The sequence below is a fragment of the Molossus molossus genome, unplaced genomic scaffold (genome assembly GCF_014108415.1).
Source record: "Molossus molossus isolate mMolMol1 unplaced genomic scaffold, mMolMol1.p scaffold_m16_p_4, whole genome shotgun sequence".
NCBI lineage: Eukaryota > Metazoa > Chordata > Mammalia > Chiroptera > Molossidae > Molossus > Molossus molossus.
The window spans coordinates 90664491-90677876 of NW_023425377.1; the positions used below are offsets into that span (position 1 = coordinate 90664491).

Here is a 13386-nt window from a genome sequence, read left to right on the forward strand (position 1 = left end):
TTTTGCTTTCTGCGTTTTCAGTTCCCAAATGTTAACTGTAGTCTGAACATATTAGATGGGAAATTCCTAAAACAAACAATTCAGTAGTTCTGGGAAGAGTGATGAAATCTCTAACCACCCTGCTCTGGCCTACCCGGGACATGACTTGGCCCTTTGTCTGGAATCTCCACGCTGCAGTTGTTTCCACCAGTTGGTCACTTAGTGGCCCTCTGTGCTATCAGATGGACTGTCGAGGTATCACAGTGCTTCTGCCCAAGTCATACTTAATAATGGCCCCAAAGCGCGGGAGTAGTGATGCTGGCCAATTCGGACATGCCGAAGAGATGCCATAAAGGTCTTCCTTTAAGTGAAAAGATGAAAGTTTTTGACTTAAAAGAAAAGAAAAAGAATCGTATGCTGAGCTTGCTGAGATTGATGGTGAGGATACATCTTCTGTCCCCGAAATTGTGAAGAAGCAAAAATAATTCACGCTAGTTTGAGTATCACACCTCAAACGGCAAAAGCTACAGCCACAGTGCACAGTAAGTGCTCCGTTAAGATGCAAACGGCATTACATTTATGTGTAGATGAGAACCGAGGATGTGTTCTGATTTATGGGAACATGCTGCTGCAGAAAGCACTGAGCTTACATGAAGATTTCAGCACGGAATCCCCTGAAATGAGTGACCAAGCCATTTACTGTGAATAAGGGATGGTTACACACAGATTCAGGAATCAGTTAGGACTGAAAATATAAAAAGTCTTGGAGCCTGGCCGGTGTGGCTCAGCGGTTAGAGCGTTGACCTGCGGTCCAGAGAGACCTGGGTTTGGTTCCTGCTAATGGCACGTGCCTCGGTTAGTTTGTCCCCGGCCCTGGTTGGGGTTGTGTGGGTAGCAGCCACTTGATGTGTCTCTCTCATGTCAATGTTTCTCTCTCTCTTTTCCTCCATCTCTCCCTCCTGCTCTATCTGAAGATAAATGCAAAAATGTCCTCGGGTGAGGATAAAAAAAAGTACTAGAGAAGCAATGTCTGCCCGTGAAGAAGCTGCTGCCACATTTTCAGCACAGTTGAAGAAGGTGATTAGCATTTGGTACTATCTGAGTTTTCAGGCGTCCACTGGGGGTCTTATGTTTTATCTCCTATGAATAACAGGGACTATTGTACTCTCAACCATACTATTAAAAATTGGACCCAGACAACAGTGTGGTGATGGCCAGAGGGCAGGGTGTGGGGACTGGGTGGAGGTGGGCAAAGGGGGGGGGTGGAATAAGAGACATTTAATAATGTTAAAAATAAAGTTAAAAAATGCTAAGCAATGCTAAGAGAACAAATATCATAGAGTATCAGGCCCTTTAAAGGATACTACTCAGAAGACAAGTGTTTGTTTTTGTTTAATCTTGTTCAGCACCATTTTCAAGAACCACTATGCAGTGGGTATTTAGGAAAAACAAAATAATTTTAAAAGTATAGTATTATTTCAATAACACCCTTCAGAGGCCATTCACAAGTTCTGAGGTTTCCAACTCAAAAAAATAGAGAACTTCAAAACACCCAGGTAAGGATATTTCAAGGTGAGCCAGAGCAAATGTTCATGCGAAAACTATGATATTCACTATGAAGTACGAATGCTATAAGTTGAACTTTTAGATGGTCTTCTTTGAAGGAGGTTTAAAATAAGAAAAATGAGCAGGTTCCATTTAGTTCCATGTAAGGGCAACAATGATAATGAATTTTTCCAATAGCCCTTTAAATTTTCTCCTTTAACACAATCGTATTTTCAGAGATATAAAACCATAAAGTCTAGGTAGGCAGCAAGGCACAATACAATCTTTAAGAATGGGACTTCATAAATCTTCTTCCTTTCTGATGTCAAGTCCGCTTGTGTGGTTCTTCCATTTTGCAACTTCTTTTATCTTCTCTTCCCTCTTTTCCGATCACGGACACATTCAACTCAGCTACCACATTTATTCTCATGTCTCCCTCCAATGTAACGCTTACTCGCTCTAAACAAATATTGAATGTTAAATTAGATTGCTTATTTTAGCCAAGATTCACACCGTACTGAAGGCTTTTCTTCCATGCCCAGCCATCCAACTGCATTGTTAACCTGTTAACCAAACGGGGACGTATAAATACATCAAACTTGCCTACAGTGAAAAGGGAATTCCCTGGTTAACAGGTTTTAAGGCAATGGCCAAACATTCCTTTATTTTCCTTCCCTTTTAAAATCTAGGATAGTGCCATGTTTCATCAACGCTCACTGAGAGAGTAAGCATGAGTTCTGTGATGTCTTCGCAACCTTTCTTTGCAATAACTAATTCAGCAAATATAACTTTTTTGAAAATAACATTTGTTTTGTGTGTGTTGAAATAATGAGTATTTGTGTTCATTTTTGGAAAGTGTCCTGTAATATATCTATATTGGTTTTTTTTTTTTGTAACATAAAATGGGAAAGGTGGTTCACAGTAGATTATTGCCTAGGAAATGCAGAAATCCTATTTACATAATATAGGAATATGATGTTGAACGATTTGTATTCTCTTGAGCCTCATTATTGTTTTTTGTTGTTGTTTTTTTTTTTCCCCCTTCATTTCCAAACCCTATAATTTCTAAAGTACTTCTGGGAAAATAATGAGAATTATTGGGTCCAGCAATTCCTACTGAGTATAGTGCTCAAGAGTAATATGGTTATTACTCTGATATCTGAGAAGAGAATTGGATATGATTTTCTGTTAAGGGAATTTCAGGCTAATACATGCTAATAAATGCTGAACTGAACTTATTAAGATAAAATGTTCTTGTAAATCAAATGATAGTCATTTTCTTTAAAAAAAAAAAAATTGATGATAGCAGGTGTTCCAATCTGAACCATTCATTTGCAGTATGATTTAAAATTAGCAAATGTCAACATGATGGAGAGTTAGTTTCTGAAAATACAGTCTACGCAGACCATGTTCAATGCATGCACTGAAGCATAAGTAACAATCCCTGATGGTGCCTTTTGGTTTGCAGTATCTTTCACACACATTAAAGTATTTGCTGCTAATTACAATTTTGTAACAGAGGAAACAGAAATATTTTTATTATTCTCATTTTTCAGATGAGAATGTCAGGGCTCAGAAAGATTTCATGACTCATCCAGGGTCACATAATTTCTATGTGGTAGACTATGGACTATGAATTTAAAAGCAAGTCTTCTGACAATGAGTTTTGTGGCTATTGCAACATGTGAAAAGCCTCCTGCATTTTGAATGATCTATACAGAATAATGGATCCTAAATGCAGGTAACAGGACAGTTGTCCTGTTTGTTACATTAGAAGCCACCCAGCAAATGAAGTAGAGGCAGTGGAGAGAAAACGACAATCCACACTATTCTCTCATCTTCCTCGTTGTTTTCTTGATGACTGATTTTTTTTAATTAAAAAAATACATTTGTCTTCATTATGCATTCTAATTTTTTATTCTTCTAATGGTATTGTCCTGATTAACATTTATATCTACCTAGTTTTGTCAAAGATGAATAGCAGAATTTGGATCAGCCTTATACCAGATAACACCCCCCCCCCCAAAAAAAAATCATTAATGCATAAATGAAAAGAGTTGAGGTGCTCACTGGCTGCTTCTTACTGTGGTTCAATGTATAATGGCCCACTTTGACAGATAAATGCCCAATATTTCACAAAATTGTCTATTTTCTCAGTGAAGCAAGATATCTGTTTTTTGCACATGGCTCACAAATTACAAATCTGTTCTGATTGCTGGTAATGTTACAGTCTGGATGATTAAAAGAACGTTTGAATGATAATGCTTTCATTGATGCAACTCAAGAAAGGAAGTTAGAGGAAAATCACCCATAATTCAAACTCCAAGTTTCTTTTAAGAAAAAAGAGGCAACACTGTATCAGTGATTTTGGAACAGATAGCAGGGGATAAAATATAGGATTTAATATAATTGATCCACTGTCACCAAAACCAGAGGCCATCGAAGGTAGCTGAGGCACCAGTACTACAAAGACCTAGTCTTTGGTATAGACCATGCAACAGGCAGCAAAGTTTGAAACTCCCACTAACCAGAGGAACCAACATCAATTTTGTTGTAACAATTTGAAATTTAATATTTTAGAAATAGCATTGAAACAGAAATCATGTGCAAAATCAGAACACTGGAATTTCTTATAAATGTATGGATTAGTTTTGATTTTGTATTAAATTGCCTATTAGGGGTTTGGGGCAACATGTTTTCAAGCTTATTAAGAACCCTGGCTCTGGCCAGTTTGTCTCAGCGGTTAGAGTGTCAGCCTGTGGACCAATGCATCACAGGTTCAATTCCGCTCAAGGGTACCTAATTTGGTTGCAGTTTGTCCCCAGCCCTGGTCGGGGTTGGATGCAAGGCAGCCAGTTGATGTCTTTCTCCTCTCTCCCTCTCTCTCTCTCTCTCTCTCTCTCTCTCTCTCTCTCTCTCCCTCCCTCCCTCCCTCCCTCCTATCCTCCCTTCCTCCCTCCTACTGTATCTGAAGATAAATAGAAAAATATTCTCAGGCGATGATTAAAAAAAAGAAATTCGTAGAGGCTTTCAGTTCTTAGGGGACACTACACCAGCCTCAAGCTACTTGAACAGTTTAACCCAAAAGAGGGCTAGCAACCAAGCTATACAATTTATATCAACAATATGAATGATGAAATTTTAACAAGAAGAGTTAAAGAGATCCCTATATGCCCTGTTTTCTGGGTTTGGCCATGTGGTAGATGCTGTGGCTTTAAAGACCATGAAGATGAGGGACAGCCTTTGTTATGTTATGTTTAGGGAACTGGGCTCATCCACCTCTGCCTCGAGACAGTTACAAGGATTTCCACTGGATGGTAAACCAATGCAAATCCAGTGTGCAAAAACAGATTCAGATAGATTATCGAAAATGCGAGGCACCTCTGCTGACAAGGGAGGAAAAGGCCCGCTGGAGCAGACAGTACTGACCGCTGGTGGGAGCCTGGTCAGGAAACAACCATTCAGCTCGCACCCAACCCCAGGAGGTGCAGCACCCCACCCTCAGGTCCCTGATCGCCCTCCAAACTCTCTTTATCCTTGATAATTTTCCAGGAGACACTACTGAGATGATGTTATCCATGCTGTTCAATCAACTCCCTGGTTTCAAGGAAGTACGCTTGGGGCCTGGGGGTCATGACACTGCCTTTGGTGAATTTGAAAATGATGGACAGGCTGGAGCTGCCAGGGATGCTTTACAAGGATTTAAGATCACACCATCCCATGCCAAGAAGATCACCTACGCCAAGAAATAACATTTGGGATGGTTTCTTTAAAGGACTTGGTGTTATTTATAGTGTTTGCTTTCATAATAATTGGTCAGGCTGTTATAACAGTTGTACATGGGAGTAAGTGAAAGTGAAATTTTTGTGCAGGCTTTTAAAATTACCTAGTCTTTTCTTAGCCTTATGAACTATGAAATATGAAGGCCTTAATTTTGTACAACAAACTTTTATTTGTATTCTATATTTTTTTCTTCTTTTTTTTTTTTTATCCTCACCCAAGGACATTTTTCCATTTTTTGTTCAGGTACACTGGGAGGAAGAGAGAGAGAGAAACATCAATGTGAAAGGAACACATCTAGTGGCTGCCACCCGCACGACCAACCAGGGCCAGGGACAAACTGCAACCTAGGTACATGACCTTAGCGGGAACCAAACACAGGTCTCTCTGGACCGCAGGCCGACACTCTAACCACTGAGCCAAACTGGCCAGGCTGTATTCTATTTAAAAAAAAAAAAAATTGCTGTGGCTATTCGGGGTCTTTTTTGGTTCCATATGAACTTTTGAAGTATTTGTTCTAGTTCTATGAAATATGTCGTTGGTATTTTGACGGGGATTGCATTGAATCTATAGATTACTTTGGGTAGTATGGACATTTTAATGATGTTAATTCTTCCAATCCATGAACAGGGTATGTGCTTCCACTTTTTTATATCTTCCTCTATTTCTTTTTTCAATGACCTGTAGTTTTCTGCAAAGAGGTCCTTTACTTCTTTGGTTAAGTTTATTCCTAGGTATCGTAATTTTTTTGGTGCGATGGTAAATGGGATTGTTTTTTCAGTTTCTCTTTCTGGGAATGCAGACTGGTGTATCCGCTATGGAAAACAATATGGTGCTACCTCAAAAAATTAAAAATTGAACTTCCATTTGACCCAGTGATCCCACTGCTGGAATATACCCTAAGAAGCCTGAAACACCAATCAGGAAGAATATATGTACCCCCATGTTCATAACAGCACTATTTACAATAGCTAAGATCTGGAAACAGCCCAAGTGTCCACCAGTAGACGAATGGATAAAAAAGCTGTGGTACATATACACAATGGAGTACTATGCAGCGGTAAGAAAGAAAGATCTCTTATCCTTTGAGACGACATGGAGGGACCTGGAAAGTATTATCCTAAGTGAAAGAAGCCAAGCAGAAAAAGACAAATACCACATGATCTCACTTATATACGGAATATAATGAACATAACAGCCTGAGGAATACAGTAGACCCAGAAACATGGAAGTAGGGCACAGACTGACATCCCTCAGAAGAGGGGATGGGGGGGTGGGTAGGAAGAGATAAACCACAGAACTTATATGCATGTATGCATGACCAATGGACATGGACAACTAAGCCAGGGACGGGGCGGAGGTGGGGTGGGGTGGGGGGTGCCAATGGGGTAAAAAGGTAAAATATCTGTAACAAAAAAATAAATAATAATTTATAATAAAATAATTTATAATAAAATAATTTATAATAAAAATAAATAAATAAATAAATAAAATAAAAGGATAAATAAATACTGGATAAATAATGTTAAATAAAAAATATTTAACCTCTTTTTAAGTGAAATAAAAGAAAAAAAGAAAAAAAAAAAAAAAAAGAAAGGAAGAACTCTTTCCCAGCCTTACACTTTTACCCTTCTGCATTCTCTGTCTTGAAAGTTCAATAGTTCCCTAATGAAAAAGAGCACCCATAAATTAGGGGAAGAATCTTAGCAACTGAGAAAATAGTATTCACACACGGAAGTTGAGTACATTATAAATGCCATTATTGTAACAAGAAGAGCAAGCTATGAAAGTGATAGAGACAGCCTTAGTGTTTCCCTCAGCATGACTAAACTGTAGACAGGCTTCCTCCTGACTCCAGACCCCTAGCCTCCCTTTTCCTGCACCATGTACTTTGGAAAATTTGTAAGTAAAAATTTGTTCTCTATCCTTCTGAGATGTAAATCTGTATACATTGTATTTCCTTTTCTGTGTTACTACATTGCTAGGACTGCTAGTACAATGCTGAGGACTGGTAAGAGGAAAACTCTCTACCTTGCTCCTGATCTCAGCAGAAAGGTGTCTCATTTCTCACCATTAACAAAGATGCTAGCTATAGATATTTAATAGATGGTTGTTGTTTGTTTGTTTATTTATTTTTGTTACAGACTTTTTCCCTTTTTCCCCATTGTGACCCTCCTCTCCTCCCTCCCTGCCCTGTCCCCAGCTTTGTTGTCCATGTCCATTGGTAATGCATACGTGCATATAAGTTCTGAGGTTTATCTCTCCCCTTTTCAACCCCTCTTCTAGGGATTGTCAGTCTATACCCTACTTCCACATCTCTGGGATCAACCTGTTCTTCAGACTGTTATGTTCATTATATCCCACAAATAAGTGAGATCAAATGATACTTGTCTTTCTCTGTTTGGCTTGTTTCACTTAGGATAACACTTTCCAGGTCCCTCCATGTCGTCTCAAAGGATAAGTGCTCTTTCTTTCTTACGGCTGCGTAGTACTCTATTCTGCACATGTACCATAGCTTTTTTATCCATTTGTCTACTGATGGACATTTGGGCTGTTTCCACATCTTAGCTATTGTAAATAGTGCAGCTATGAATATAGGGGTACATATATTCTTTCCGATGGGTGTTTCAGGCTTCTTAGGATATATTCCTAGAAGTGGGATCACGGGGTCAAATGGCAGTTCAATTTTTAATTTTTTGAGTTAACACCGTATTGTTTTCCATAGTGGCTGCACCAGTCTGCATTCCCACCAGCAGTGCACTAGAGTCCCCTTTTCTCCACACCCTCGCCAACACTTGTTGTTTGATGATTTATTGATGGCGGCTATTCTGACAGGTGTGAGGTGATACCACATTATTGTTTTAATTTGCATCTCTCTGATGATTAGTGATGTAGAGCATTTCTTCATATGTCTCTTGGCCATTTGTATGTCCTGTTTGGAGAGGTGTCTATTTAGTTCCTCTGCCCAATTTTTAATTGGGTTCTTTGTCTTCCTTTTATTGAGCTGTATGAGCACTCAATATGTATTGGAAATTACCCCCTTATCTGATGTATCATTGGAAATTATGCTCTCCCATAGAGTGGGTTGCATTTCTATTTTGGTGGTTGTTTCTTTTGCTGTGCAGAAGCTTCTGAGTTTGATGCAGTCCCATGTGTTCATTTTCTCCTTTGTTTCTGTTGCCTTAAGGGATGTATCAGTGAAAATTCTGCTGCGTATGATATCTGAAATTCTGCTGCCTACAGTTTCTTCTGGGATTTTTATGGACATATGAGTCACATTTAAGTCTTTCATCCATTTTGAGTTTATTCTTGTGTATGGTGTAAGTTGATGGCCTAGTTTCATTTTTTTTGCATGTAGCTGTCCAATTTTTCCAACACCATTTATTAAAGAGGCTGTCTTTACTCCACTGTATGCTCTTGCCACCTTTGTCAAATATTAATTGAGCATATTGTCTTGGGTCCATTTCTGGGTTTCTGTCCTGTTTCATTGATCTATGTGCCTGTTCCTATGCCAGTACCAGGCTGTTTTGATTATAGTGGCTTTGTAGTATAACCTGATGTCCAGTATTGTGATCCTGCCTACTTTGTTCTTCTCTTTCAAGATTGCTGTGGCTATTTGGGGTTTTTTGGTTCCATATAAACTTTTGAAGTATTTGTTCTAGTTCTGTGAAGTATGTCATTGGTATTTTGATGGGGATTGCATTGCATCTATAGATTGCTTTGGGTAGTATGGACATTTTAATGATATTAATTCTTCCAATCCATAAACAAGGTATGTGCTTCCACTTTTTAAAATATTCCTCCATTTCTTTTTTCAATGTCTTGTAGTTTTCTACAAATAGGTCCTTTATTTCTTTGGTTAACTTTATTCCTAGGTATCTTAATTTTTTTGCCACGATGGTAAATGGGATTATGTTTTTCAGTTTCTCTTTCTGTGAGTTCATCATTGGTGTATAAGAATGCCATTGATTTATTGACGTTAATTTTGTATACTGCTACTTTGCCATATTCATTTATTAAGTCTAGTAGATTTTTGATGGAGTCTTTGGGGTTTTCTACTTATAAGATCATGTCATCTGTGAATAATGACAGTTTCACTTCCTCTTTTCCAGGTTGGATTCTTTATTTTTTCTTCCTGTCATACTGCTGTAGCTGACTTCGAGTACTAGATTAAATAAGAGTGGCGAAAGTGGGCATCCTTGTCTTATTCCTGTTCTTAAGGGAAATGCTTTTAGTTTTTCCCATTAAGTATGATGTTGGCTGTAGGTCTTTCATATATAGCCTTTATTATGTCAAGATATGATCCCCCTATTCCCAGATTGCTGAGCGTTTTTATCAGTAATGGGTGCTGGATTTTGTCAAATGCTTTTTCATTGTCTATTGATATCGTCATAGGATTTTTACCTTTCATTTTGTTTATTTGGTGTGTCATATTTATTGATTTGTGAATATTGTACCAGCCTTGCATCCCTGGGATGAATCCTACTTGGTTGTGGTGAATAATTTTTTTGATATATTGCTGGATTTGATTTGCTAGTATTTTGATCAGGATTTTGGCATCTATATTCATCAGGGATATTGGCCTGTAGTTGTATTTCTTTGTAGTGTCTTTTTCGGTTTTGGGATTAGAATTATGCCGGCCTCATAAAACGAGTTTGGAAGTCTTCCTTCTTTCTGAGTTTTTTGAAATCGTTTCAGGAGAATGGGTATTCATTCTTCTTTGAATGTTCAGTAAAACTCCCCTGTGAAGCTGTCCGGGCCTGGATTATTGTTTGCTGGGAGAGTTTTGATTACATCTTCAATTTCCTTAGTTGTTATTGGTCTGTTCAAGTTTTCTATCTCTTCCTGGTCCAGTTTTGGGAGACTGTGTTACTAGAAATTTGTCCATTTAGCTTAGATTGTCAAATTTGTTGCCATTTAATTGTTGATAGTAGTTGTTAACAATTCTGTGTATTTCTGTGGTGTCAGTTGTTTCTTTGTTACTTCCCTTCTTTCATTTCTGATATTGTGTATTTGGGTTCTCTCTCTTTGTTCCTTGGTGAGTCTAGCTCAGGGTCCATCAGTCTTGTTTAACTTTTCAAAGAACCAGCTCTTTGTTTCATTGATCCTTTGAATTTTTTTTTTTGGGGGGGGGTCTCTGTGTCATTTATTTCTGCTCTAATCTTTACTATTTCCTTCCTTCTACTTGCTCTGGGGTTTTCTTTTGTTTGCTTTCTAGTTCGTTAAGTTGTGAGGTTAGACAGTCTGTTAGAGATTTTTCTTGATTCTTGAGGTAGGCCAGTAGTACTATGCTTTCGCTGCATCCCATAGATTCTGTGTATTTGTGTGTTTATTTTCATTGGTTTCCAGGAAGTTTTTAATTTCTTGGTTAATCTCCAGGGTAACCCATTCATTGTTCAATAACATGCTATATAGCATCCATGTTTGCAAATGTCTTTGAGTGTTCTTGTTGCAATTGATTTCTAGTTTCATGCCATTGTGGTCTGAGAAGATGCTTGATGTGATTTCAATCTTCTTGAACTTGTAGAACCTTAGTTTGTGCCCTAACATGTGGTCTATTTTTGAGAATATCCCATGTGCACTTGAGAAGAATATGAATTCTGCAGTTTTGGTGTGTAATTCTCTGTAGATATCTATTAAATCCATTTGTTCTAGCACTTCATTTAGAGTCTGTGTTTCCTTGTTAATTTCTTATCTAGCGGATCTATCCAGTGATGTCAGTGGGGTGTTGAAGTCCCCTGCTATGATTGTATTGCTGTTGATTTCTCCTTTGAAGTCCTCCAGAAGATTTTTAATATAAGTTGGTGCTCCTATATTGGGTACATATATGGTTACCAAGGTTATATCTTCCTGTTGGATAGATCCTTTCAATATTATGTAGTGGCCTTCTTTGTCTCTAGTTATGGCCTTCATTTTGAAATCTACTTTATCAGATATGAGTAATACTATCCCTGCTTTATTTTTCTTTCTTGCTTGGAAGATTTTTTTCCATCCCTTCACTTTCAACCTATGTGAGTCTTGTGCTGTGAGATGGGTCTCTTGTAAACAACGTATATGTGAGTCATGCTTTCTTATCCAGTCAGCTACTCTGTGTCTTTTTTATCAGAGCATTCAAACCATTCCCATTTAAGGGGATAATTTACATGTACTCATTCATTGCCATTTTATTTTAGTGTGGTTACATTTTTCTTGCTATTTCTTCTACTAATTACAGCAGTCCTTTTAGCATATCTTGCAGTGCTGGTTTGGTGTTAATATATTCCCTCAGCCTTTTTTTGTCTGAAAAGCTCTGTATTTGACCTTCTATTTTGAATGATAGCCTTGCTGGGTAGAGTAATGTTGGGTTCAGATCCTTGTTTTTCATGACCTTGATTACTTCATGCCATTCCCTTCTGGCCTGTAGTGTTTCTGTTGAGAAGCCAGCTGAGAACCTTATGGGGTTTCCTTTGTAGGTAACCGGTTGCTTATCTCTTACTGCCTTTAGAATTCTCTCTTTGTCTTTAATTTTTGGCATTTTAATTACTATGTGTCTTGTTGTGGGCCTGTTTGGGTTCTTCTTACTTGGGGCTCTCTGTGCTTCTTGGACTTGAATGCCTTCTTCCTTCACCAAGTTAGGAAAGTTTTCTGTCACTATTTCTTCAAATATATTCTCTAATCCTTGTCCATTTTCTTCCTCTTTGGGGACTCCTATGATGCGAATGTTATTACGTTTCCAGTTGTCCAACAGTTCTCTTAAGCTGTCTTCCTGTTTTTTAATTGTTTTTTCCTTTTGTTTTTCTGATTAGTTGATTTTTTTCTATCCTGTCTTCTAATTAACTGATCTGGTCCTCAGCTTTCTCTACTCTGCTCGTTAGTCCTTCCAATGTGTTCTTAATTGCTGCTATGTCATTCTTTATTTCCACCTGGTTGGTTTTCAGTGTTTATATGTCTTTACTCATGATGCCAATGTCCTTACTCATGCTGTTGACCTTCCTCAAGATCATGGCTCTGAACTCTACCTCTGATAATTTGCTTAACTACATTTCATTTATCTCATCTTCGATAAAGTTCTTGTGTTCTTTTATTTCAGATTTGTTTCTTTATTTCACTATTTTGGCTATCTCAGTGGGTTTTGAAGCCTGCCAAATTTTCCCTGTAGGTGTTTGTGTTCTGCTGTTTGTGGCTCCATCTACTGGATTTGGATGAGCCTGGGTGGCCCACATTAATCACCACTGTCAAGTCTTACTTTTCTAGGTAGATTTGCATGCCCAGGAAAGGTTCCGTTATCCTCTAGCTTTTTGTCTCGAGTCTAGTAGTCTCAGTTACTCAGTGCCTTGGAATATAGCCCTGGTGTTCTGCCTTTCCAGAGCGTGGGACAGATGCTGGTTGTTAATGAGCCTCAATTTGCATTTCTTTACCTCACCTGGAAAGGTCTGAATCTTCAAGAGAGGGGCTGTTGCTTTTCTCCACAGCTCTCCGAAGGAGCAAACTGGCCACCTTCCTTTGTGGCTGTGACTCAGCAAAAACTCTGAGCGCCCTCCAAATCCCAGGTGTCCCCACAGAGTTCCAGTCCAGTCTGCCCTTCCTCTGCCAGAGCCCCTAGAGAGTGGCTGTAGCCAATGCAGTGCTCTGTCTCAGCCCTCTGCTCTGTGGAGCAAGCTTAGTATATTATCCCTGAAGGCAGTGCTCACAGCTAAGACTGCTGCTGTCCGTGGGCTCCCAGCTTGCCACCCTCTCATGCCTCTGCAGATCCTATCTGTGTCCCTGTTTATATGGTCCTATCCCGCTGTTTTCTGTTGCTTTTTTCCAAAGATTTGTCTTTATTTTAGTTGTAATTCCCTTTTGGTCCTGGGAAGTCATCTGTGTAGCTTCTATTCACTCCACCGCCATTTTCCTTCTTTTGTAGATGTTCTTTATTAAGTTTGGAAGTTCCTCAAATCCAAATTTTTAAATACACCTCATTGTGAAAGTAGATCATGAGTATTAATTGTCTTTTGGACTGTATGGTATAGCTGATATATAGTTTTTATGGTTAAATGGTAATATAAAAAGCAAAGTACTTTCAAAATATATTTAAATTGTTTCTTGGACAGTGTCCCAGTA

The 13386-nt window shown here is 38.5% G+C and overlaps 1 pseudogene; it reads left to right on the forward strand.

Annotated features, from left to right (window-relative positions):
• The first annotated feature begins 1005 nt into the window (after nucleotides 1-1005).
• LOC118643952 lies at nucleotides 1006-5276 on the forward strand (annotated as a pseudogene).
• The last annotated feature ends 8110 nt before the right edge of the window (nucleotides 5277-13386 follow it).